Genomic DNA, 25,687 nt, shown 5'->3' on the forward strand with positions numbered 1-25,687 from the left:
ACAATCTTAATGAATTCCTACAAGCCGTATGGGAAAAATCAGGTTTATGAATCAAACATGTTCGGATACAGACTCGAACATATCAAAAATTTATTGTGGTATTTACTCGAATGGCGCCAGTCATCATTCATCGTCACTATGGTGATATGCCGCGTTTTTTTCTCTCTTACGTCTCGGAACGGCGATTAGACGGTATTTGTGTAAATTTTTCGGGTAATCTCAAAGTCGCCAAAGGTTCCGAAAGGTCACAATTATCAACTAATTAGTATCGTGTTTTAACTGGTTACATTTCAGTTTCTAATGTAATAGATAGCAGCGTAACTTGGGCCTCAGTGTTTATGTACATAGTAGGTATTTTGAATATATTATTGCTATTGGGATATTGACTAATTCTGAAAAGCTATTCTATAGTTCTATAGCGTATTTAGTATTTCTTTAAAATATATTTCTACAGTTAATAATGATTTTCTGAAAAAAAAAACTCCACTGGACTTTCGCTGCATTATTTCTCCTGTATCTTCATCCACTAGTTTACATTTGATGATCTTTTGAATAGTACTACTTCTATCCAAATTTCGTTTATGGAATGAAATTAATCAACTGAGATTAAGTTACTAAAGTCTACCTTTAACCTGAGCTGCAAGCTTCTGTCCAAATTCTAGTAGACTATGTTAGTTCATAGCAGTTTCAGTTTGCCTTTAACGACCTTACACCCTGAATTGTGATGTTTGTGCCTGGAATCTGCATACCTAGGTTGTTTTCCAAAGCTTGGAATCTTCTTAATTGGAATAGTTTATGGTTAATGGTCTTTGAGCACCTTTAATCCACTTTTTTTGGTATTGACTATGTCACCCTAAAGTGCAAGCTTCCGTCCAAGTTCAAGTTAGTTCAGAATAATTTCTACCCGTCCCGTAGTGACTTTACAACCAGAATTGTAATATTTGCGGCTGAAATCCTCGAAATACAAGTATTTTCCAAAGCTTCAATATTTTCTAATTGGAATAGTTTTTGGCTAGAGATACTTGATCACTTTCAATCCAATCCACCTTTTATGATCTTACAGCTTCCGCTGCGATGCCCGAACTCCACTCCACTACACCAAGGAATGCTTGCAGTAACTACGGAACGATTACCAATCCAACGTCGACCTGTCCTCTTTTCTTGATAATTAATTTGGTACTGGTTAATTGAATAAACTTAAAAAAAAACAACCTTATGATCTTCCCAGACTTGGCCATTTGGATTATGTGAGGGATATTTAACAAAAATACTATTATTTTACATAAAACATTATTTATTCAAGAAAAATTCATTGTTATTTAGTAAAATTTAAATTTAGTAAATTCATTTTCATTCATTTTCATTTAGTAAGGATTTAGTAGGGACCAATAATTCCACTATTTTGAAATCTACACCAATATCTTTAAAAGGATGTTTCTTTATCTAGTTGTCCCTGAGTCTCTATAAGACGACGATCATTGCGGAATTTATTTTTCCATGTTTCTCAACTTTGTTAATCTATTATATCTTATGTACTATTCTAATATAAGAAAGAGTACACTGGAGAGGTAGTAGGTATAAAATAAATTGGAATAATAAGATACGTTTAAAATAAACAACGCCCAATATTACAAAGATATGATTGTTGATTTTAACCTACAGCCTTACTTTCATTTGCTATTGAAGAGTGATTTATACAAATTATAAGATATCTGCCGTAGGGATACAGAAAAAATATCGATATTTTTGGCCGATATTTTTTTGCCCAATATATCGTTATATCGATATTTTTCGATATCTTTTTAGAATAATTTAGGTCAATTTAGGTACTTAATTTTAAATATTTAATCTAAAATATTACTACTTTTCAAGGGATTTAGAAATAATATATATTTTTTAGGCCAGTATTTGGCTATTTTTGTTTTTTCTTAAAAATATCGATGTTTTTTTTTGGCCGATATATCGATTTTTTTTAAAGTATCGATATCGAAATAATCTGCCGTCCAAATGTTCACCTCTTGTTATCTTGTTATATGTTATTAACGAAAGTGAAGGCAATGTGTGTGGTGTTTTTTTTTAAATTAAATTTCGACTGTTTATTATAGCGTAAAAATGAATTTATTTATTTATATTGAAGATTTTCGAAATAGTACCAATTCTACATAAATTTCCATTCTATCTCTCTATGGAATCATTTTCCAACTTAGATGAGTCCAGATACCAAAAGTCTAAGCTAAGAAATTGAGCTAGTGCAATGCGAATCCAGTTAATTTCAGTCCGACCTCCAATACATATCTGACTTTACAGCCTAAGCTGTGGAGCATATTCCAAGAATTCACGGACTGGAGATTTTTTTAAAGCTTGAATGTTTCGCGTGTTTCTTTTGACTATCTAATTTGAACGCGTGAGACAGATTGGTCTGTTTTTATCGCCTTCAACTAGTCGCTCCTCTTTTCTTGAATAAATCAGTTTTTAAGTAAATTAATAGTTTTTTTTTGTTTAAAACCCTTTTATAAAATATAACTTGTATGTATTATCCCTTTGTCCTAATAATATTGCCAAATATAACAAATTTTAAACTCGAAACACATTTTAAACTCGAACTATTGTGCCAATATCAGTATTCATGCAATGAATATCAATATCAATTTAAATACTATACTGGTTAGTCAGAAGATATTACCAATTTAACTTAAGAGTAAAGAAATAGATCTACCTGTCAATAGTCAAGCATATTTGGACTTCTGAGGTTAAACTAAGTTATCTGATTAGTAACCCAACACCGTCAAAACAAAGATTTTCGGTTAATTACCAATGCTTATCACTACATAACCCATCGATGAACATTATGACCTAGAAATCAAACGGATTCACGAACTTATCTAAGATTTCGCCGAAATCGTTTACTGAAGATTGAAGCGAACAAATCCATAGGAACTTAACACTGTAAATAATGTATGTCTAATTTTAATTTGGATAATACATATTGAAGCATTTATCCCGTAGTCATCTTACTTATGAATTGATCAAACAATTTATTGAAGTACATAAGTAGCAGTAAATTAATTTATTTGTTAATTAGTTTATGTTATTTTTAGACCCAGATCATTTGTTGTCACAAACTCTCTCAGACTTTGTTAAATTCATCTATTAAAATGTATCAATTCAATAAAAATTAATACACTAATATAAATTCCAATACTTTTGAAGTGGGTAGGTTCGATACAGCTGACGAGTTTTTATATAAGTCTTATGTGAATATAAAAAAAATTATTCCTCTTTGGCAAACTAATCGAAAAATTACATTTTGATAGTAAAACGATATTAGATTAAAAAGTAATAATTCATATCTGATTCCTAAACTTTATCAACGCAATTGTCACATCCAATTACAAGTCAACTGTTGGAGTGGTACTAACGTAGAACATGACGATTTTTGAGTGCTCTTCACCTTACAATTGGGTTTTTTTGGACTCTTGAATGAACGACGCAAAAAATATTTCGTAAAATATTTTTTGGAATTGAAATAATACCTCTGGCCTCACAGATAATTATTAGGAGGTATTGCGGCGAGTGAAGGAAGTTGATAAGCATCCGTTATACATTGTAACCCGAATGGAACTGTTCATCTCATTCTTTTACTGTCGCGTCTCTTATTTTGCGTATACGAGAAGATAAAATTCGAACGTGATTGACAAGCGGCGCCGCAAAGATTATTGTTTTGCAGTCGGAACGACCTTGAAACAGTCGAGAGAGCAACAACAAACGAAAAAAGTCCACAATAACTCGTCCGTCATTGTTGCGTTAATAATGTTTACGAGCTGTGGGATGAAATGTGATGATGGCGATATTGATGTACCTCCTAGCGCGTATGAGAAATCGTAATTGGTTTATTAGGTAACAGCGACATTTTAATCATAAAGTAAGAGATAGAAAACTCAATAGGTGTCCCTGGAGAAAAGTTTCGCAACGTCCAAAATCCAGATGGAACTGTGATCGACATTCTAGTAATTTTATTGGTTAGTTTCAATGTGCATTATAGACAACTATTGATAAATTATTTTGTTGTGGAGGCATTTGGTTGGTTCTTACACAGATTTTACCACGCACATTATTGATGTATCACCATGATATCACGTGATAACGTTCAACCAGTCAGCTCTTGTTTCCGTTAAATAAAATAGTTTTTTAAAGTAAATTAATATTTTTTGTTTTCTATACCTTTTCACATATTATAATTGTTGTAGTCAGTAGGAGATCTCAAAGGGGATCATAAGGCTGTTCTTTTTTTAATTCAGTCAAAACTGGAATCAAATTAATTACCAAGAAAGGAAGACAGGTTGACGTTGGATCCTTCTTCTTCAAAATCTTCAAAATTATAGCCGCTGAAGCTGTAAGGTCACAAATGGTGGACTAAATGTACTCGAACATCCCTATCTATAAACTATTCAATTCATAAGTAAGAAACATTCAACATTTGAAAATTACTCCTAGTCTGTGTATTCCCAGCACATGTATCACAGTTCAAGGGGTAAGGCCACCAAAGATGGACTGAAGTTGGTGTGAATTAACATAGTCTACAGGAATTTAGACAGAAAAAGTGGATTGTAGTAGCTCAGTTTCTTAGCCATATTACCAAATACCTTCTTTTTCTTTACCAAATTACCTTAGCCGTTACCAAAATTTGGAAAACCATATAAATTTGGGTAGAAACAGTGCCATTTCCAAAATACTCAAAGACCTTTGTTATTTTATTACAGTCTATACTCAAACATCAGTTTATTAAAACTATAAGCTGTTCAGACTAGACAACGACCACGTCCATCCCTATGGATTTTTATTTAGGTGGGGCGCCATACATTCTACAACTAGTACTGTACTGACGACAGACTTCATCATGATCTGAGGGGCCATCTGTTTTGAATGATGTTATGAGTGAGATATCTAAATATAGACGTCTGGATGTTTTCTGCCTGTTTTTATCTTTCTATCTGATCTATGTTTTTGTTTTATTATTTTGAAAACACATTCCTCATTCTAACAGCTTCTTTAAATCCTGAAAATCATTATGTATTATAATACAAAAAGGTTTAAATTTTACAATTTTAAAGTAATATCTGTTAAGATTACTATGCCGTTATTGAAATAGCAAAATCGCGGAATAAAATAAACGAATAGCTTGAAGACTTACATACAGTATAATAAAACAATCTCTACGGAGTTGCCAAGTGGGGCATGTGATACTGCCTGGCTTCTATAAAGTTAATCTCATCTTGGTGGACCACATGACACAGAGTTAGTCTGAATAGCTTAGTAAACAAAAATTGCATTTAATTTTTTGTTTTACATTGTTGTTTTGCGATGTTCATTTTTGACTTCATGCATTCTAATAGGTCCAAAAAAATCCCAACTGTTTTGATTAAATAGCCTTAAGCCATATTGATTTGGGTATTAACCAAATAATATTTCTTTAGATAAATTAACTCCTTAAAAATGTATGCTGCTTTAATGAACATCTTTTAAACAACATTACAATTTTACAGTATTGAAATGTTCATAGACTTTGTGATAGCATTCCTGTAGTGTAGTCACATTTACCTTCATAAAGTTGACATCCATACGTACTTTCAACTGCAGAAATCATACCTCACAGACAGACACTTTATTGTCAAACAGGGTGATGAATACACTCACCTACACAGCAGTGTTCTTGTCCCATTGTTATATCTATTATATACAGCTGACCTACTGACCTCAAGAAACACTACTGTTGCAACATATGCTGACTATACAGCGGTTTTATCATCACACGAGAATTCAATATTAGCCACAGGAAATCTCTAACTTCATCTTAACAAAGCCGAATTGTGGCTGAAAATGTGGCGTATCAAAGCAAATGAGACAATATCTACTAATGTGACATTCGCCCTTTGTAGAAGAACATGTCCCTCAGTAAAATTGAATAATCATGAACGTATCTGGGAATGCATTTTGATCGACGTTTGACATGGACGAAAAAATATACTGACAAAACGCAAACAGCTTGGGCTTAAACTAAACCAAATGTATTGGCTGATAGGGCGTAAGTCTAAATTACCATTGGATAACAAAGTTTTGCTGTATAAGTCAGTACTTTAGATTTGGACATATGCTATTGAACTCATGGGGTACAACTAACAAGTCTAACATTAACTATCTTCCAGAGGTTACAGAATAAAGTGTGGCGAGTCATCGTTGATGTCCCATATTACGTCTTCAACAAACTGATTCAGCGCGACATCCCCTTAGAACCCACAAAGAGTGTGATTCGAAGTATTAGTGTGAAGTACTCTGTAAGGCCATTAGTAGTAGTAAGACCATAGTAAGACCATAAGCTCAAACGCAAACTACCATGCGAACTGATTAATATACACATATAGTGAGATTTAATAATCTCTAGAATAAACTAGAGTAGTTTTTAGAATAAATTAGGACAGACTTTAAAATAAGTTAGTATAGTATCTAGAATAAGATTTAGATTATAAATTTTACAGCAGATCACTTATTAACTTATTGCGATCTTCTACATGTCAGGATAGTTATATTATATAACGGAAATCATATAATAATATTTATTTCTCATGAGACTATTAAAAAAAGTTATGTTTAATTTTTGTAAGGTAACATTTTAGGTTTATACTGGCCATAGTCTGTAACTAAGTGAAAAATAGGTTAATTCTTTGAAAGAAGCACATGTTTGTTATATTAATATTAATAATAGTATTATAATATTTTTTAAAATCTCTATGTGTATAATTGCACACATCCCTGTCGCATGCCACACATATTCAATCCATATACTTTGGAATTTTTAACAAGGTAAAAAAGGATTTCTTAAATAGAGCCGAAATTTCCTGAAATGAAAACAATGCTTCACTTCTTTTCTTTCTGTACTTCCGGTTACACAATACTTTTTAGATAATTTAAACATGAAATTGTAGGAAAATGCTACATATAATTTTTTTTATGCCTTACACATTTGAAATGGAGTCAAAAATAAACAAACTATAACCGCCCGATAGAAATAAAATAAACCAATCAAATGCTTTTGCGGCTCTTAGCATAGAGGAACAATCAAACAATCCAATAAAAATTATCGAAGAAGCGATTGTAGTGTTGATTGATTGGATATTGGACGTCGCGAAACATTTCATCAAAGTTGCCTATGCAGTTAAACCTCTATTTACCCTGTGGTTTTAATTTCGTCTTTCTAATAAATAAATATAGATCCGATTCGACACCAAGTCGAATTTACCCTCGCCCGTAATAGGCGAATTTGTCGATTCGCGATTTACGATTTCCATGCACGGGTTTTCACTACTTTATATAGTAATACCGTTATAAATTAATACTTTACTGTGACAAATATGATGTTAAGGTCGTTACTATAAAATTTCCATTATTAAGTAACAGCAACACTTTCGTAATTTCGATCCACATAAATTCTATAAATATTTATTAGATTATGACATCCAATGATTTAAATTTATATCTTCTCTTATTTCATATTCCCAACGATACAGGAAATATAGAGACGGCATTGGGATTTTGGAAAGATATCTTCTCTGAACTTTAACATTTTGCTTTTTTATCTCTATAAAACAAATAAAACTGTTAAATCTATATCTTGATATAGTAGTGCTTAACTTACTACTATAGAGGGAAACACTCAAATTTCAATCATTGCTTCTTTATTCCTATTTTTCCTCATACGGGCTGCAGCTTTACTTGGCCTACTCAGTGTAGTGTTAAATAAAATAACTGCGTAATTTATTCAGTAAATATCTAATACTAAAAAGGGAAAAATAAAATATTTTTAACAAAAAAATTCAACAAATTTCAAAAAATAAATAAGGAACTCGCTAAAAACTAAAAAATAATGAAACCTAGATTTTCAACACAAAAAAACCATTTCAAAATAAAATATGCACATAATAATCGTTGTAATAACTAAATAAAAATAAACAAAAACCGTATTTAACCTATCTACTATGTATATTTTGTATTCTACTATATACACACAATTTAGCTTAATACTTATCTAACCTATTTATCTATTTATAATATTATTTTAACTACTACCAACTAATCAGTTTGATGTCGGTACAAGCAACCAATTATATTTCTTTTGTTCGTAATTTAATTTTGTGTATGTAACACTAATTCGTCACTTGTACCGACTTCAAACTGATCAGTTGGTAGTAGTTAAAATAATATTATAAATAGATAAATAGGTTTAAGTAGGTATTAAGCTAAATTGTGTATATATAGTAGAATATAAAATACGTGTAGTAAGTAGGCTAAATAAGGTTCTTGTTTGTTTTTATTACAACAATTATTATGTGCGTAGTTTATTTTAAAACGTTTTTTTTAATATTTTATTTTTCTCTTTTTACTGTTAGATGTTTAGGCAATAAATTTCGCAGTTAGTTTATTAAGTATTACAGTGAGTAGGTCAAGTAAAGGTGCAGCCCGTATGAGGAAAAATGGGAATAAATAATGATTGAAAATAAGGAATACTTCAGGCCCCGGGGTCTGTTACCTAGCCTAGGTGATTTGACAAATGTTCTAACCAAACTAGGCCAACAAGAAGTCGTTACCCCCACCGGAAATGTTACCCACGACCTCCGCGTGTGAGATTTAATCAACTATCGTTAAAGCTCTAACCACTACCTCATAGAGGCAGTTGCCTGAAATATTTCTACGGCTTCCTATATGATATGGTTAGTATTTAAAAAGCAAACTGAATGGCTTTGGCCATCAAACCCTAAAAACTCCTCAAAAGCCCTGATGGGTATAACGATCCAGTTCCTGCTTTCATCATCAGCTTATCTAAATAATTTCAAACTATATCATTAGTTGTCTGTTTATCCCCATAGTATTTAAAGAAATATCCTCTAACTCCTAACCGTTGTGGAGTTATACCTTCCATCACATCAGCTTAGCAATAACAATATACACTAATACTTGGTTCCAATGGGCCCACTAGGTAAGTGAGAGGAGTAATCGGAGAACATACAAAAAAAATATACAGTCGAACATAGAACTTCTTCCTTTTTTGAAGTCGGTTAAAAAGTATTTTCCTGTAATCTATTTTAATTTTTTTTTTGTATAAACCTTATCCTGACAATAGCGAACACAACAAAAATAATAATTATCCAAGTTAGTGTGGTGCATTTGAAGTTATGCCCATTTACTGTGGTCTATTCATTTTTATTTATATAGGTTACTGTAGTATTTTTCAGTTAATCCAGCAGGCTTCAACATTTCGAAATAATTTTCTAAATATTCACCCAGTTCGAGAAGTTCAAAGAGTTCAGAATTCTTTTTTTAAATAAAATATACAATACTTTATTCTTTACAATTTAACAGAAGATTGATATATTCATATTTGTTTCAGGTAAGCAATTCACAATGGTTACAAGTGAATAAAAGGGAACAAAACACTATCGGTTTAGATTTATGTAAGTATAGTAGTTAATAAATTATACGTATTTACGAAATCTTGCCAAATTTTGGACATTTTACTAGCTGTAAAAAAGTTCTAACTTTAAGATTTGATGGGTGTTAGTAAGTTAGACGCATGTTTGTTTATGGAGATTGAATTTATTTGACTATTATTCGCGAGTTGAAATACCTCTTTAAAATTGTGTCTTTGCCAAATTACTGCTTATATTGTAGTAAAACGAACAATACGTCGCTTAGTGAAAAGTTTTATATTATGCGTAGGTTTTTATTGTATATTTCGACTCTCCGTTTTATAAGTTAACTGTAATTATGTGTTTTATAATAACTAGAACTGTGAATTATTTTCAAAAATCTTATATAGTTTTTCCAAAATAACAGTGAACTCAATACTTAGGGCGCAATAATTAAAATAAAATTAGGTTAAGAAAGAATGCGTTTTTTTACGTAGTGATGTCCACCTAATTAAGAATTTCATATACAAGTAATATATTTTGTTTTCATTGGAGGGCATATTAACATTTTTTTGTTTAGTTCATGTTTCCTTTGTATCTGTATCTCCATATTACGTTTCTGTATACATCTTACATTTCTTCTTTACTTGTGTAATTGTTTTGCAAAATTTCTTCGATGTTTTTCTATATCTTCTGACATAATTCTTAATGCGCAGTTGCCATATCATCTATAAAATAATTAGTATCAATACTCCCCTCATACGTTCAAACCAAATGTCCATGTATATTCTGAACAATTACATACATATCTACGCATACAATTCTTACATATAATATATATATATATATATATATATATATATATATATATATGTAAGAAATACACAGGTTAACGACAAGAAGATTATTTCAAATGGCAGTCGTCTATGACGATATTGTCTAGTTATAGTGTGAATCGTTTTAAAAGATGTGATATTTTTTGAATTGGAATTTATCTTAAGGGTTTGAAAAATCGGTAGTTAATATTTATTTTATTCTGAAGCGGTTAAGCGGACTGAACTATTTTATATTTCCAGTACTATTTATAAAATATGGAGCCTGAAAATGCAGGTATAACAGTCCCAGATGGGCAATTTAATTTAGCAAAAACATATACATATGCCAGGTGGAGTTATAAATATATAAAACATACCGTTGCTGCATTTACGTAAGTCAAACCATCCATTATCTTTAAAAACCAACCAGTCTTATTTGGTTTTCGAGAAATTATATATAGTCCGTTTAATAAAACAGTGAACTCACGTAATCTGAATTGATAACGTTGCAGTGGAATGTCCATCTAGTCGGTCGAAATGTGTGGCTGTCGATGAAATTGTTTATCCGAAAATTCACTACCATTGTGTGGAAGTTTTATTACCTCTTTTTAAATGGAATAAAATGAATAGAAAAATATTATCTGATTCTAAAACGAATTTACGAATTACGACAGGCAATACATTAAACATATTGATGACGTCAATTCACTGTTATTTTCAATAGACTATAAGAGGATCACTTTTTATATTTCGGGAATAGGAAAAAAACAAATAGTTAAGTTATGAATATATTTTTATTGTTTTTCAAAGTACTCGCCACGATGATCGATATACTTCTGCATAGGCTTAAACCAATTTTCAAAGCAGTATGCCATTCCGAATGAGATATCTTCAAAACATGATTTTTGAACGCTTCATTAGCTTCTTCGGGTGATGAAAATCGTTGACCAAGCAGTTTATTCTTCACATATGGAGTGCTCAAATAATCTATTGTTTAAGCCGATGTGTGAGAGCTCTCATTGTCATGATGAAGAACAATCCGGTGTCTCTTGTTTGTATTCCTTATTTCACCGAATACTTCTGGCAAGCAAATTGTTGTGTCCCAATCAGAATTTACTGTTCTACAATCCTCTAGAGGCACTGTTGCAATATGATCAGTTTTCCTGAGGAAAGAGGCCACCTTGAAGTACTTCGTGCGCTAACAATTTTTGTTAGATTTGGTTCATCTTAGAACACCCATACAATCGACTGCTGCTTACTTTCGGGCTCATACGAATATATCCATGATTCGTCACCTGTCACGATTTTATAAACGTCTTTCGAAGCAACGCGACTGATTTTCTTAAGCATTTCTTTGCACCAATCCACACGAGCCTTTTTTTGAGCGAATGTCAAATAGTATGGGATAAAACGCGAACATAACTTTCGCACAGCTAAGTGTTCAAGTAAAATCGCATATATGCTGGTGGAACTATTGCTTAGGGATGCCTCAATCTCACAATATTGACATGACGATCTTGCTTAATCATTTCGCACACAGCATCGATGTTTTCTGGCAGAACCGCCGATTTTGGACGACCTTCACGAAACTCGTCGGACAGCGAACTAGGACCACGATTGAATTCACTAAACCAGCGATACATGGTGATTTTTGATGGAGCTTCATCGCCAAAAGTCAAATTAAGTTGATTGATGCACTCTTGTTGTGATAATCCACATCGAAAATCGTAAAAAATCATCGCACGAAAATGTTCACGATTCAGTTCCATTTTTTGCCTAGACGAAACTTTCAACTAAATATAAAATAAATAAATAGCGTCCGCGCGACAAAATGTTCTGAGTACGTATATGGTCAAAAATGTAAAACTTTGCGATGGAACCGTCAGATTGACTCACATGACAATAGTGTTGCCAATTCCCGAAATACAAATAGTGACCCTCGTACAAATAAAGCAAGCAGAATCATCCATTATCCTTAAAAATCAACCAGACTAATTTGGTTTACGATAAGTTATATGGTTGGAGCGATACGCACGCAGAGAGAACTCGACCCAAACATCTATTCAACCCAGTTCGCGACATTACGTAAATAACGTTGTGCAACTTACAATGCGACCAAAGAAAAAGTAACCGTACCGATCGAAGTGCCTTTCATTAATCAGGAAGAATGAAGCGCCAAGATATACCGTAAGTTGTGCTCGTCCTTTTTTGCGCGCGTTGTCGTGATCTCGTTCTCGCAAACTGGAGATAATTAAATTCGACAATGATTGACAAGCGGCGCCCATCGGGTTATTGTGTTGTATGTAGTCGGTGTGACCTTGAAACAGCCGAGAGAGCAACAACAAACACAAAAAATACACATACACAATAAGTCGTCCTCATTGTTGCATTAGTAATATTTATGGGTTAAAGACGGAACGATTTGATACTTACTATTGTTCGTTTCGTGAATGTTGTATAATACGGATGGTGCCGATTGTATATTTCTGTTTTGATCGTTTAGTGTGTCTAATTGACAATGACATCTAACACTATTGTGTAAGTATATTATGGGAATGAGAATTTTTAATGACAGATCCCAGTGTCAGTTCACTGTAAAATTGTACTTTAAACGACTCAATATTTTTTAATATTTTTTTAAATTGTTAGCTTTTTTTGGTTGTCCCAACATAAGTATTATTTGATGACTAAGACGGTTGTATATGGGTTACGATCTCAATATTTTATTATTATTATTATTATTATTATTATTATTATTATCATATATTATAGCAATCTCGTAAATTAATAATAAATGTTACTTGTTTTTATCCTAGTTTGCTACGGTTTTAAAATTACAAAGTTAATTATTCTACGACAAACACCTATGTCATTATGTTTACTGTGCACTGAGTTTTACTAATAATTTCAGTGAACTAAATCAAAGGGTTTTACTCTCTCCAATTTTCTGACTAAGCCTAAGTGGAGAATCTCAACATTATTGTGCTGATGAAGCCGTACGATTGTTGTGTCATCTACAAAGGTAGCAACATATTCATTTAATGTAGACAAGGCGCGAGTGTGAGGACAAAATACTCCATAAAAATTTCCGGATTTTGCGCATGCGCATATTGAGTGTCATTTAATTTTAGAACAGAGAATAATCCGAGTTTGGCGCATGCGTATATACAGCTTTATTTACTTACATTTTTTATCGTCATTAGGAGATTAAATGTCGAGAATGTATATAATCAGGTAAATAGCTTCAGGAGGTAAATAAAAATGGTAACATTTTAGAAATAACATATTTTATTTAAAAAATTATTGAATAAAATTAAATAATAAAAATAATTTCTATATCCCTTTCTATTTTAATAAAAACACCGTATTTAAATTAATTTACATATTTGAACAATTAACAAGAAGTCGAAGAACCATATAAATAAACATTACCATAAGAAGACCAAAATCGTTTAGATCAAACCCAGCCAATATAGTTGGTTAGCACAACGAAGAAACCAAGACACCACAACTATATATAAAAGCAGTGAAATTCTCCTAGATATCTCCAAATATGATCAAATATAATCGCTACTTAATTCACAAACCCCATTAATGAATTGACTACCTTGTACATTTACTAGTCTAAAATGAATGGATTATTATACTTTTAAGCTTAAAGAAATCTCAGTCCATACATCATTATTATTACAAAACAATAATGTATTTACCTATACTCTTATATAATTATATTTTCCTTGTCATTAGAACATTAGGGTGTCATTGATAGTTTTATATTTTGTTTATTTGATCCAGGTCTACTTTTGTTAACCAATTTAATTATTTTATAGTATCACTGTACACTGTTCTTACATATTAGCAAAATGATATCCAATTTCTTCTTCTGTGATTCTCTGAATTCCACATTCTTCGACTTTCACTCTGAACAAACTCTAGCTCCATCTCACTCACATCACACAATCAACTTATATTCCCGCGTTTAAAAAATGTCCCTTATGTTCTGCACTTACTTTTGTTCTTCCATATTTAAAAACCATGTAAGACCAAATCTAACTATTCTAGATTTTTATGTTCTTTGATTTGATGGGCTGTACCGGTCGACTCGAAAAGAATGTACCCCCATTAGAAAGGGACAGCAATATAGTTTACTCTTTTCTATGGTTTTATATGCCATATAGTGCGCATGTGCCAAATCCGGAGATATTTTTTAAATAATGTATCCTCAGTTACACAGGACTCTAAATTTCAACTATCATGCCAATCTTCTATCGAATGCTTTATGAAATTTTATTCTAGCGATTTTCTGGAATATGGAATATAAGATGTTTTAAGCAATAGAAAGGAATTTTTCAAATAATTTGGACATTGTCGGCAATATTATTGGCCGATATGACGCTCTTAAATGAGGTGGCTTTCTTGGTTTAGGAATATTAGGAAGCTCTCTACAATGAATACTCAGCACTAGCATAATAGCAAGTCCACGCAGAAATTCACTCATGATGTCCTTTTTTAATTATTTAATTTCATGTCCTAGTTGGAATATAAGGTTATTCTACTAAGTTTTATCTTGCTGATCCTTGGAATTGTTAAATGCATGATTTATATCGATACAAGAATAGTACAAGAAAGCCAGTGTAGAAAATAAGCAGAAGAAATAGTCGAGGGTGCTGTAATTTCTATCGATGCCGTTTAAAATCATATAAAAGACCAGCGGTGTAAATAAAGTTTTTCTTTTTTTCCAAAGTCATAGGTGGTGTTATTAATTCCGTCCAGTCCCGAATCATAAGTGATTCGTAACAGGGATAACGCTATTTCTTCCTTGCTCTTCGTTTTTATGATATTAATTTTAACATTTCTTTAAGTTAGATATTACCGTTATTGTTTAAGTTAAATATTAACACACACTCTCGATGTCGTCAAAGAGTTATATTCCCCCCTCCTCCTTAACAGAAAGGAATGCGTGAATTTACAAGGTCTTAGCATAAGTCCTTTAAGGATAACTTTGCAGAGTCTGGATTTGGATAGAGGAGAATAGAGGAGAAGAAATTGTATTTTATTTAGGAATAATTTGTTATCTTCTATTAGGTCCCAGCTGAGTTCGGTCATATTGTTTAATTTGGATAAATTTTAAACATTATTACATTCTGTCGATAACCAGCTATCAATTCCCTAATATAATTAACTATATAATTAGGAAAATGCTATAGCTAATGTTTGACGAAATTTCCAAAATTATTTAATAGAATTTGCAAATAACGTCATATGCACGTAATGAATTTCGTGGAAGGGAATGAAGGGAATTCGATGGAAGAATTTCGCCCGCCATTATACCCCGGCATACTATCAGGAAAAATAAAATCACTGTAGCAATTCTAGCAGTCCGAATATGACATAAAATCATGCTAGATAAACAATACACCTTATGTGTGATGCAAAAATATTTTTTAAAAATGTCATAACGGCTGTGTATAGTATACTTTCTGGTTTCTTTGATGCACTGCATTTATTGGACTTTTTCTGTTGATCTATAACCTTTTTTATTATTATTTAATTGATATATTGTTACTAGTCGTTTCCGTCTAACCTACAATTTGTCTTTATGCTAACTTAAATCTAGGTATATAACTAGGAGGACCCATCGGCCCTAACTCAGTCTCTGGTGAAATAATGTTTATATACGTCACTGCTGATTTTTTTAATATATGCACCTCACTACACAACACTACACAAGATCAGATGGTTTGATTCTTTTGAGTCTGTGTCCTGGTCTGGTGGTATCCAAAAGTTTCAATATTCCAATATTAGTATGAGAATGGAGTCTTTCCTCATGCCCCGTTGCAATTCTCTTGATTTCTTGACTGACTGTGGGTATCTGAAGGTATCGATGTAGGTAATCAGTCCTATAGTATTTGGGTGCACCCACAATACCTCTCAGGACTTTGTTGTGAAAAATTTTTATTTTATTTATCTTAATCTTTCCCCACATATGTAAAATCCCCATAATTGAACTCCGTATGTCCATATAGGTTTCAATATTTGCTTATATAATAGCAATTTATTATGTAGTGACAATTGTGATTTTCTTCCAATTAGCCAGTACATTTTCCTGTATCTCAATTCCAGTTCTTTTCTTCTTTATATGTTCCTTCCAGCGAAGTTTTGTATCGAGATTCATTCCGAGATATTTAGCGTTGTTGATATATGGAATGATAGTATTATTTAATGTTATTGGTGCTTGTACGGTCTGTTTATAGGTGAACTGCACATGTACAGATTTACTTTCATTAATTTTTATTTTCCAAGCTTGTGCCCAATTATTTATATTGTCACTTGCCTGCTGTAATTTTCGTGAGGCTTCTTCACTATTGTCTCCGATAGCTGTAATCACAAGATCTAAAACCTAAACAAAAAATATGCAAGCGAATAATCCTATAAAATTACAAATACTTTAAAATTAGAAATTAAGTAAGCTATAATAGAATTTTCGTGTTTTTAACTGTTTCTTTTTTTAACAATTTTCATCGTAAAAACATTTTTTCACAAAATTTAAGTAGGTAGAAATCTATAAACATATATCCTTTTTATATTATTAGTGGAGATCCTCCTAAACCTTTAGCCAAACTTATCAATAAACGTTTAATTTGCAGTACCGGTAGTTTTTGTACAATTACGGTTCAACAGACAGTAAACGTAGAGTAAATTAGTACATTAGTTCTAGTCGCTTGTCAACCTGTAATTTTTGGTGCATATATTTGGCATTTGGGTGCTTGTTCACCCAGCATCTGTTTCATGAATTATCTCTTCATGAATTCCTAGAATATGCTTTTTAATTTTTAAAACTATGGTTTTATAGGGTATATGGTTTTGATTATTTATTAAATTTATTTATCTATTATTTAATGATTTAGACAGGTTTGTTGAACAAAAGGTCATAGATATATATGACAAAAGTCTTTTCGATAAAAAACGGAACGAGCAGTCTCCATAAAGACATGGAGGGTAACCATACTCAAAGCCAGAATGGTTGTCGAGCCCATTGATCAGGCAAAACTTGGAGGAAAATATTCTGCAGGAGTAACAACAGCGTACAACTATTTGGGATAACTCCCTGAATATTTAATATTCATGCTTTACCACATGCCAATATACTGTCGATATGTTATGTTTTCGAAATATAGAAAAAATCACAGAAAGCGTGTTATTGTCGCTTTCAAAGCAATTCGATTGACTTTGGACGGCTATGGATGCAATACACGTTCTCTCAAACATTATTAAATATCTTCAGGCATCCTTCGACGATTGTACCAACGTACGTGATTTCCTACCAGTTATGCAGGAGTACGAATGTGACACAAAGTGTTATATTCATTTGCGATTCAATAATCCTATATAATGAATTAATAAACCAAGTGAAAATTATTATTACTGAAAATAAATTGGTCATTTGAAACTCATAAATATCAGTCATATAATAAAAACAAGTGTTCAAGCACTACAATAGGGGCGATTTAAAATAGAAAAAAAAAATCTACGTTAGCCAAGAGTTATATTTATCGTGTTTTCATGATAATGGTTCTGCTACTCAGACAGATAATGTGGCATAGATAAGAATAGTGATAAGTCTCAGTATCATTTAAATATTACGGACGAAATAGTCTTTCTAGTAATTTTTTTGATGTTGACGGATATTGTCTTGTTCCAATATCACTTTGTTGCAGCTCATTAAAATATAAAAATCAATAATTTCAATACTTGAATTAATGCTTTTAATTACTTTTATTATTAATAATTTTAATTATTTCTGGAACACATTACTGACTATTTATTTTTTGAGTTAAACAAAACAAAATAGGTAAATTTCCAAAAACTGTGTTTTGGTGAAACATAAGTGCCGTTTGTTGTAAATTCCTCGAAATTAGATATTACTAGCTGACCCGGCAAACGTTATTTTGCCATGTAAATAATTTCTAGAGAATTTAAGGTGTAAAAAAACTAACTTATTGGAAGTATATAAGGATGTGTTATATGAGTGAAAGAGACATGGAGCGCTGTCAACGATGAGGGAATATAAAAATAACAAGACACAAAACAAAATTTTTTAAAATTTATTTATAGGGCTCAGTGAATGGAGGAAAAACGAAATGAAACAGTGGTGTTTACTTTATGTGACCGTTATTTATTGAGGTGATAGAAAAATGTGGAAAATACAAAATAGATAAAACGGATGGCAGCGGTGTTACCGGGAGATGAGGCTTGGGCAGTAAATGGTGGCACGTCTAAACCAAACGATGGTCGAGTACTGAATGAATGGCAATACCCTTCAATAACATCCTAGATATACGTCTCGGGGTTGCCAGCTATTCGTTATCGGGTTCTAGTTGGCGCTGCTGGCACCCCGCCCGTGTTCAACATCTGGGATTATATTTCTGGGTATTTTGTAGACCGTTATTCCACTATGTAAAATTCGACATGCCTCAAGGTCGCTACAATATCATTAATTCATTACGTAATATTAATCTCTTAATGCTATAGCCCGTCTTTGTTTTGTTGTTGACGCAACTGCGCCACTCTCACGCGCGCTCCGGTATTTTCATCCTGTAGTTGTTCTTCGGTTATTTGGGCTCTTCTATTTCGAATGCTTCTAGATTTATCTGTATCACGGCTCAAATTGGCCCGTTTGCATTTTGTTGGCATTATTCACTGTACAATACAAAACACACATAAATATAATTCATTGAAATATTTGATGATGAAAATTATTATATTAATAATTTATTTTATCTTTGATTACATTAAATATGCATGTAAATATTAGATAGTTTGTAGAAATGGTGAAAAAAAATTCTGTAGAAGTTGGATAAGTTGGTTATAAGTAAACACAAAAAAAATTCACAAATCTAACAAAAATAATCTAACTTTCGCCGAATTCGTTTTTTAACATTCCCAACAATATTTTTGTTATAAATAAGAAAAAATAATTTTTGATTTTATAATAAACGTATAAAAATAATGTATACTTACAAATCAATATCTGTTGTTTGCGCGAGCTCGTGACACGTGTTGAATATTTTAGAGGTTATGTAAGGCACTTATAAGTTATATTCAATAATATTAGTTATTATTAAATGAATAATAAAGTTACTTGAGAATATATTTGATATGAGAGTTACACTGAGGTAGCAAAACACATGAAGGGGATAACTTACCAACTGATAATAATTGATGTCATCGAGCGGAATAAAAAATGGCAAAATTATTAAAATGACTATTAAAAAGCAGGGGTTGGTGATTGAAATTGAGTGAAATATAGAGTTGTTTGTATTTTAATGCCACATATTAAAAAAAATGTCCAAAAAAAAAATTGGGTTGGACGCTCCTTACCACTTAAGGGTTTGAAAAATAGATAGTAACCGATTCTGAATATGCATACAAATTTTGATAAGAATCGGTCAAGCCGTTTCTGAGGCGTATGGGAACGAACATTGTGACATGAGAATTTTATATATAAGATTGAGCGATTTGTTGGAGTTTATTCAGTTGTTAAAATATCTTAATATATAAAATCAACTGGCGTCAGCATATTCAGTCGATGGGGATAAGGATGTTGCCTAAGTGTTATGGAAAATTGACTTTGATTGGGGTCTATCTTTGATCTTGTATGCAATAAACGTTCAGTTTTTACCTACCGAACCATTTTTACTTCCTACCGTAACGTCTGTTTGAATGTTTTGCTTGAACTTAAATTACTCTGGTCGGCCGTTAAAATATAACAAGTGGAATTCGTTAAATTCATTTAAACTTAAACAAGATAAAGTCATTTGCGGTAGATCGGATATTGTCGTAATGACATGGACATTAATAGCATATTTCGTATAAATCAAAATCAGTAAAATTAATTTCAATGTAAAAATAAAATGCTCGAGTTAGTATCCCAAATCGTATAGGAAGAAACAGCATAAATACATCATTATATGGCAACCTTCAAATTAACCAATGCGCAACCGGATATCCGATTTGGAATATATTACATTAGATCACATTTTTTTCAGACTCCTAATTGAGATAAAATTCATTAAATATAAATAATTAGATAGAATTAAAATAATTTTATCTAATATATCAAATTGTATAGGTGTATCCTTCTTTATTAACCATTGTGCCTTGTGACAAGAAATAAAGAACGCAAATTGATTTTATAGGAACTCTCTATAGGAAAGTGTTGTATTTCGTTAGATCGACAAAAGACCGAATCCTATAATAATTATATCATTTGAAGTATGTAGATTAAATTGGAAATATCATGTTTGATAGATAGATACAACTGTAGTGGTTAGTCAGAAGAAACAACTAGACTTAGGATCAAAAAGATTGATTTATCAGTCATTAATAAAGCCTATAATATAGGGTTGCACTACATCAGCAAACCGACTAGTAACTATGCCAAAAAACAGTTCGATTTCCATTGCTTATTATTACGAAGAAAGGCTAGTAACATATTAGGCGCTTGCATGTAGTCTAATTAATTTTTTACTTTAAAAGGCATTTATTTATTTATGTAATTAGGCATGATTTCCTACAGCTTTTTTACATCTTTTGCAATATGGTGATACTGCCCAAAGAATAAAGTTGGTTTGGCAGCGGTTCAGTTATCAATCAACATTAGCAGTTCTTCAGTATTTCAAAATCTTGTGGTAGATAATCCATAGCATGGATCTGGTAAATAGAAGGTGCTGTCTGATGAGTACGCTGGGTGCGACAGAATTTTCCGTTCGAACTGTAACAAGAGAATGGTTGTGCATTTGTTACTTGCTATTGTTGGTTTTCTTTGCAACAGTATTTGTCGGTTGACCTCAATGAACAGTTCGAAACTAGAATCTTCAGTCAATTGATGTGGTAGTCATTTTCTCTTATTTTAATTATTTTCCATCCCAATTGAAACAGTTTATTCATCAATTTTTGAACTATCTGAAATTTCGTTGACAATTTAAGCTGAGTTTTTGACTAGTGTTTTCATTCCATTAGAATTTGTTTGATTCTTCAAGTAGATTTCTGCCACTGACGTCAAAATTGGCACTATTCAACCGTTGAAACCAAAGCCAATTTAGATATGAGGGAGCAGCATCACTATAGGTTTCTAAAAGTGTTTGATGGCTTCGGTAGCAGATTTCTTCAAATTATAACAACAAAAGTAACAAATGTTAAAATTACAGTTTTGAGCTTTCCATGATTAGCGTCTATATACACTGAATGCCTCAATAATACTAAATGGCTACTAAACCTGCTATTTTATATAAAGATATATCGAAACAATCGTATTTAATAGCTATGGTTTGTTCAAAGTTTTTTTATACATACGTCATCAAGATGTTTAATGTATTGTCAACCGGAATTTGTAAATTCGTTTAAGAATGAGAAAATAGTTTCCTTTTCATTTTATTCTAGTTAAAAGAGACACAAGTCTGTGCAAGTCGTCCGACTGTCAAATGTATGCAAGATTCTTCAAAACAATAGTGATAAGAAGTTATAAACCGGCAAACTTATTTTAATGCTTTGCTTGTTTTGATAAATTTCAAATCGCTGCTTATTATTACTCTGATTGAAAATTCCGAAGCCAGACATAACAGATTGCGTCTCTAATAGAACTACTAGAACTCCCGGATAATACTTTTAAAATAATAAAATGTTTAAAAGCATATAATACGAGTAAAATGAAGGAAGACTTAATATTTCAATTTAAGTATTTAGATTAGACCTGGATATTTCAGAATGAGACCAATATACTAAAATGTCACTCATGATATACAATTGTTAATTGGTGGATTAAACCTCCAGGGGATACAACTGCAAACGCGCCTAGAGCTCTAACTCAAACACAACCCTAACCTACAAACTATTATAACTGTGTACTTCATTGTAGTTTTAAGTCGTTTGATAATATATGCATTATATTTACTATGTTAAAATAAATTATATTTGATAACAGTATTTTTGTTTAATTATTTTATTTATTTTATTATTTTATTTTATTATATGTTTAATTATTATTTTTATTTATGGTTGTATGTCAAAGTCAAACTGAACTAAAAGTAAGAGTTGATACGGCAACATTGTGACGTTTTGACGCCACAAATTTAGTTGACATATGTACATAATAATAATGCACTACGCACACAAATCAAAAAGTTGCAGCGAATCAAACCACACGAACTTGTATAGAGTATAAATATTCCGGTTAACTGTATGTAAAGTTAGTTTACTTTAATTTTAATTTGGGGGATACTGATATTCTGCATTCGCATTGTTCATGTACAAATGAAAAGTAGGTAAAACATTATAATTATTGTAGTGGTAAAAGATAGTTTCAAACATATTCTTAAATCTGATAATTTAATAAATCGTGAATTTATTTAAAGTTGGTACATTTATTTAAGATAAAACTAAGAAATTACAAAATGGTACCCAATCATTTTTAATATTAACAATACTTAACATCCATCAATATTAGTAATAACCACTTAGCGAAAGCGAAGATATGGAACTAAGATGAATCAATCGAAATGAATAATTTATAAACACTCTCAAATAATTTGTAACATTTAGCCCATTTAGTAAATTTGTGGTTGAGTCACGAGTAAATTCGTCATAGAGCTAGAATTTGAAAATACATACGTATAACTGTTAAAAATTATGTAAAATATTATTTATGAAGGATTATAGGACTGTAATCAATAACTAACTGCTAGAGTAGTTTTTTTCTGCAGTTAGAATACTACAATAATTTTTCTATTTAAATGGCATTCAGAACGATTTAACATTTCAGTAACAGTATTGTTGTTATTTTCGAGAAATATGTTTTTTAATCTAAAGCCTAACTTAGAGCAAGTCCTTTTTTTGGATATATATTTTTCTATACATTACTAGTGCCGAAGTAGTTACACAACATTTATCTTAATTATGTAACGATGATGCCTTTCCTTGAATGTCCACTGAGTTTATCAAATTATTATTTAATATAAATATTTTTAAATAATTTGGGTGTTAATATATAAGATGGTATATGATTAAGATTATTATTTAAGATATATAATTCGACTTTAAAAAAATTTAACATCATGATTAATCGGCGTGGAGATAAATATCGATATTTCAATATATCGATATATCAGTAATAATACTATTAATATTATTCATATTTTTTACTCCAATCCTATTTTTCTAGCCAAAATTTGAAAATAATAATTTGATACTCTCCTTCGAAAACCCTAGATTTTTAATATCGATATTTTAATTTAAAACTAAAAGTTCGATAACTTTTTGAATAAAATATCGATATATCGGGCAAAAAAATTTCAGCGAGATTATCGATATTTTTTTAAGAAATATGAAACTGACTGGAATGTACGCATAAGCGTTTAGATCATAAAAAATTACGTTTTTAAATTCAACATATAAATAGTGCCTTTGATTTTAGAGGTTAAAATTTTTTGGGGTATACAATGTACATTTTTTTAGGTAATATGCGGATATTGCGTCGATCAAATTCGTCTTTTTCTTCAGGAACACAGTGTGTCATTGTCCCGAATAGATGATAATCGAAAGAAGCAATATCTGGAAAATACGACTGGTAAGGTAGAAAGTCCCATTTTAGCATTTTAAGACATTTCTAACTTCTTAAATAACATGCAGATGAGGATTGTCATATAACAAGATTAGTTTGTCATGTTACTACACCGAGTTGGTCCCACCATATACACCAAAAGACCTTCACATCATATTGACTTTGTTTGAAAATGTGGCTATCCATTTTTTGTCTCCAGGTAACCATGCCATACAAAACCCCTTTCTTTTCTGCCATGAGAGTAGTTGCTTCATATGGTAGCCAATATCCTTCTTATTGAACCATTCCCTAAACATTTAATCAATGGAAAATGATTTGTGGAGTAACCAATTGAGACCCCAATTGAGAGGGGGGTTTCTTGTTGAGTTTGGCAACAATTTCAGCAACATCTTCAGTTCTGGGATGCTTTTCTATCTTCCTCTCGGAAATCACTTCACTTGAGCTTACAATTAAAAGAAAGAAGCAATACTTTCCGCAAATGACACTACTTGATCAAAACTAGCCCCATTTATGCTCTTAAAGATATGTCACGCTGTATCTAATTCGCACATATAATGATGAGGATCGTAGATACATGTTTTGATTTGATATATCAAATTCGCCAATGAGTTGATTCCCCGTTTTCCACGGCGTTATGTTTTGTAAAACAACGCTTTTCAATTTCTACCCGTGATAACATTTTCTTTCTTAAAATGAGTAATTTAAGCGATATTTTACTGTTAAATATACGCGGCCCAAAATTATACATCGATAAAACGTTATGTACTTCATCAGAGAATAAGTTCACTTAAATGAGATTATAATATGAATTAAATTACCCCGAATACAATTTAATTATTGATCCACTAACGTAGATAAATATTTTAAGGGCTCGTTTCTCAAGACCAAGCCGAGTCGAATTGAAAGGAGCTGTTCGGTGGAGACTGAAAAGCGGACTGAACGACGGCAGCGATATTTCAAAATGCGTCACCATAAAAGCCAGCGGAATTATGAGCCCCGATGTTGTTTATAACATAATTAGGGACGAGGATTAATGGGTCGAAATATAAGATTTGTCGTTAATTTTAAAACATCACTGCGAAAGAAACATTTCAATTAGATAATACATTTTACGATGTTTTAGTTAATAACAGAAATTAATTATTATAGTGTTGGTAGTTAAGTGAGGAAACACTAGTAAACAAATATCTACTACGATGATCAAAAAGTAGCTTGAAATAAAACGCAAATGAATTATTTGCTTTTCCGAATATTTCAAGGTATTATTCTGTTTCCTTCAAAGTAATTTACCTTGGATACAATGTCTTATGCCAACTAACTTTTAAAAATGCAATTTTTTTGGTGTGATTTATTTTCTTAATGACGAGAACTGATGTTAGACGATGCTGGGGTTAGCGTGAAAACATCAGTTTGGGAGCACGAGGACTTGATGTATGAGTTTTTGGGCTATTCAGCATATACTATATGTGGAATTTTATGAATAAGGATTTTATTTTTTTTGAACGTTTTTGAATCTTTCAGCAAGATTGCGGTATTGAACGCTCAAAAATTGCGTTAGAATTATTTTCTGCACTCTTTGAAAGTTTTCCATCTTGCCAGGACTAATGATCAGTTCCAAGTATCTGGCTCATATACGTGTATAGATCTGTTTAACAACCTGTAGACTACAACTTTGATCATTCGATGTAATCTGCTTTTCTGGCAGGTGAGTGGGTAAAGGACCGAGGCAATTCCGTATCCTCGGATATTATACTTAATGTTAATGTGAGTTAACCATAGAAATGTGAGGCCAAGAT

General features: G+C 31.6%; 1 protein-coding gene and 1 long non-coding RNA gene across 6 annotated transcripts in view; both read left to right on the top strand.

Moving 5' to 3' along the window:
* Pde11 (Phosphodiesterase 11) overlaps positions 1–25,687 on the top strand; it is a 456,074-nt gene that overhangs the window by 218,786 nt on the left and 211,601 nt on the right. The gene's annotated exons all lie outside the window — the stretch shown is intronic.
* LOC143206578 (uncharacterized) lies at positions 12,689–25,039 on the top strand. The gene is made up of 3 exons (XR_013008459.1): positions 12,689–12,811; positions 23,786–23,897; positions 24,760–25,039. It is a non-coding gene; the product is annotated as an uncharacterized LOC143206578 (long non-coding RNA).

This window comes from Rhynchophorus ferrugineus, unplaced genomic scaffold, assembly GCF_030347505.1.
Source record: "Rhynchophorus ferrugineus isolate W39M unplaced genomic scaffold, kcgeb_rfMv2 rfM1, whole genome shotgun sequence".
NCBI lineage: Eukaryota > Metazoa > Arthropoda > Insecta > Coleoptera > Curculionidae > Rhynchophorus > Rhynchophorus ferrugineus.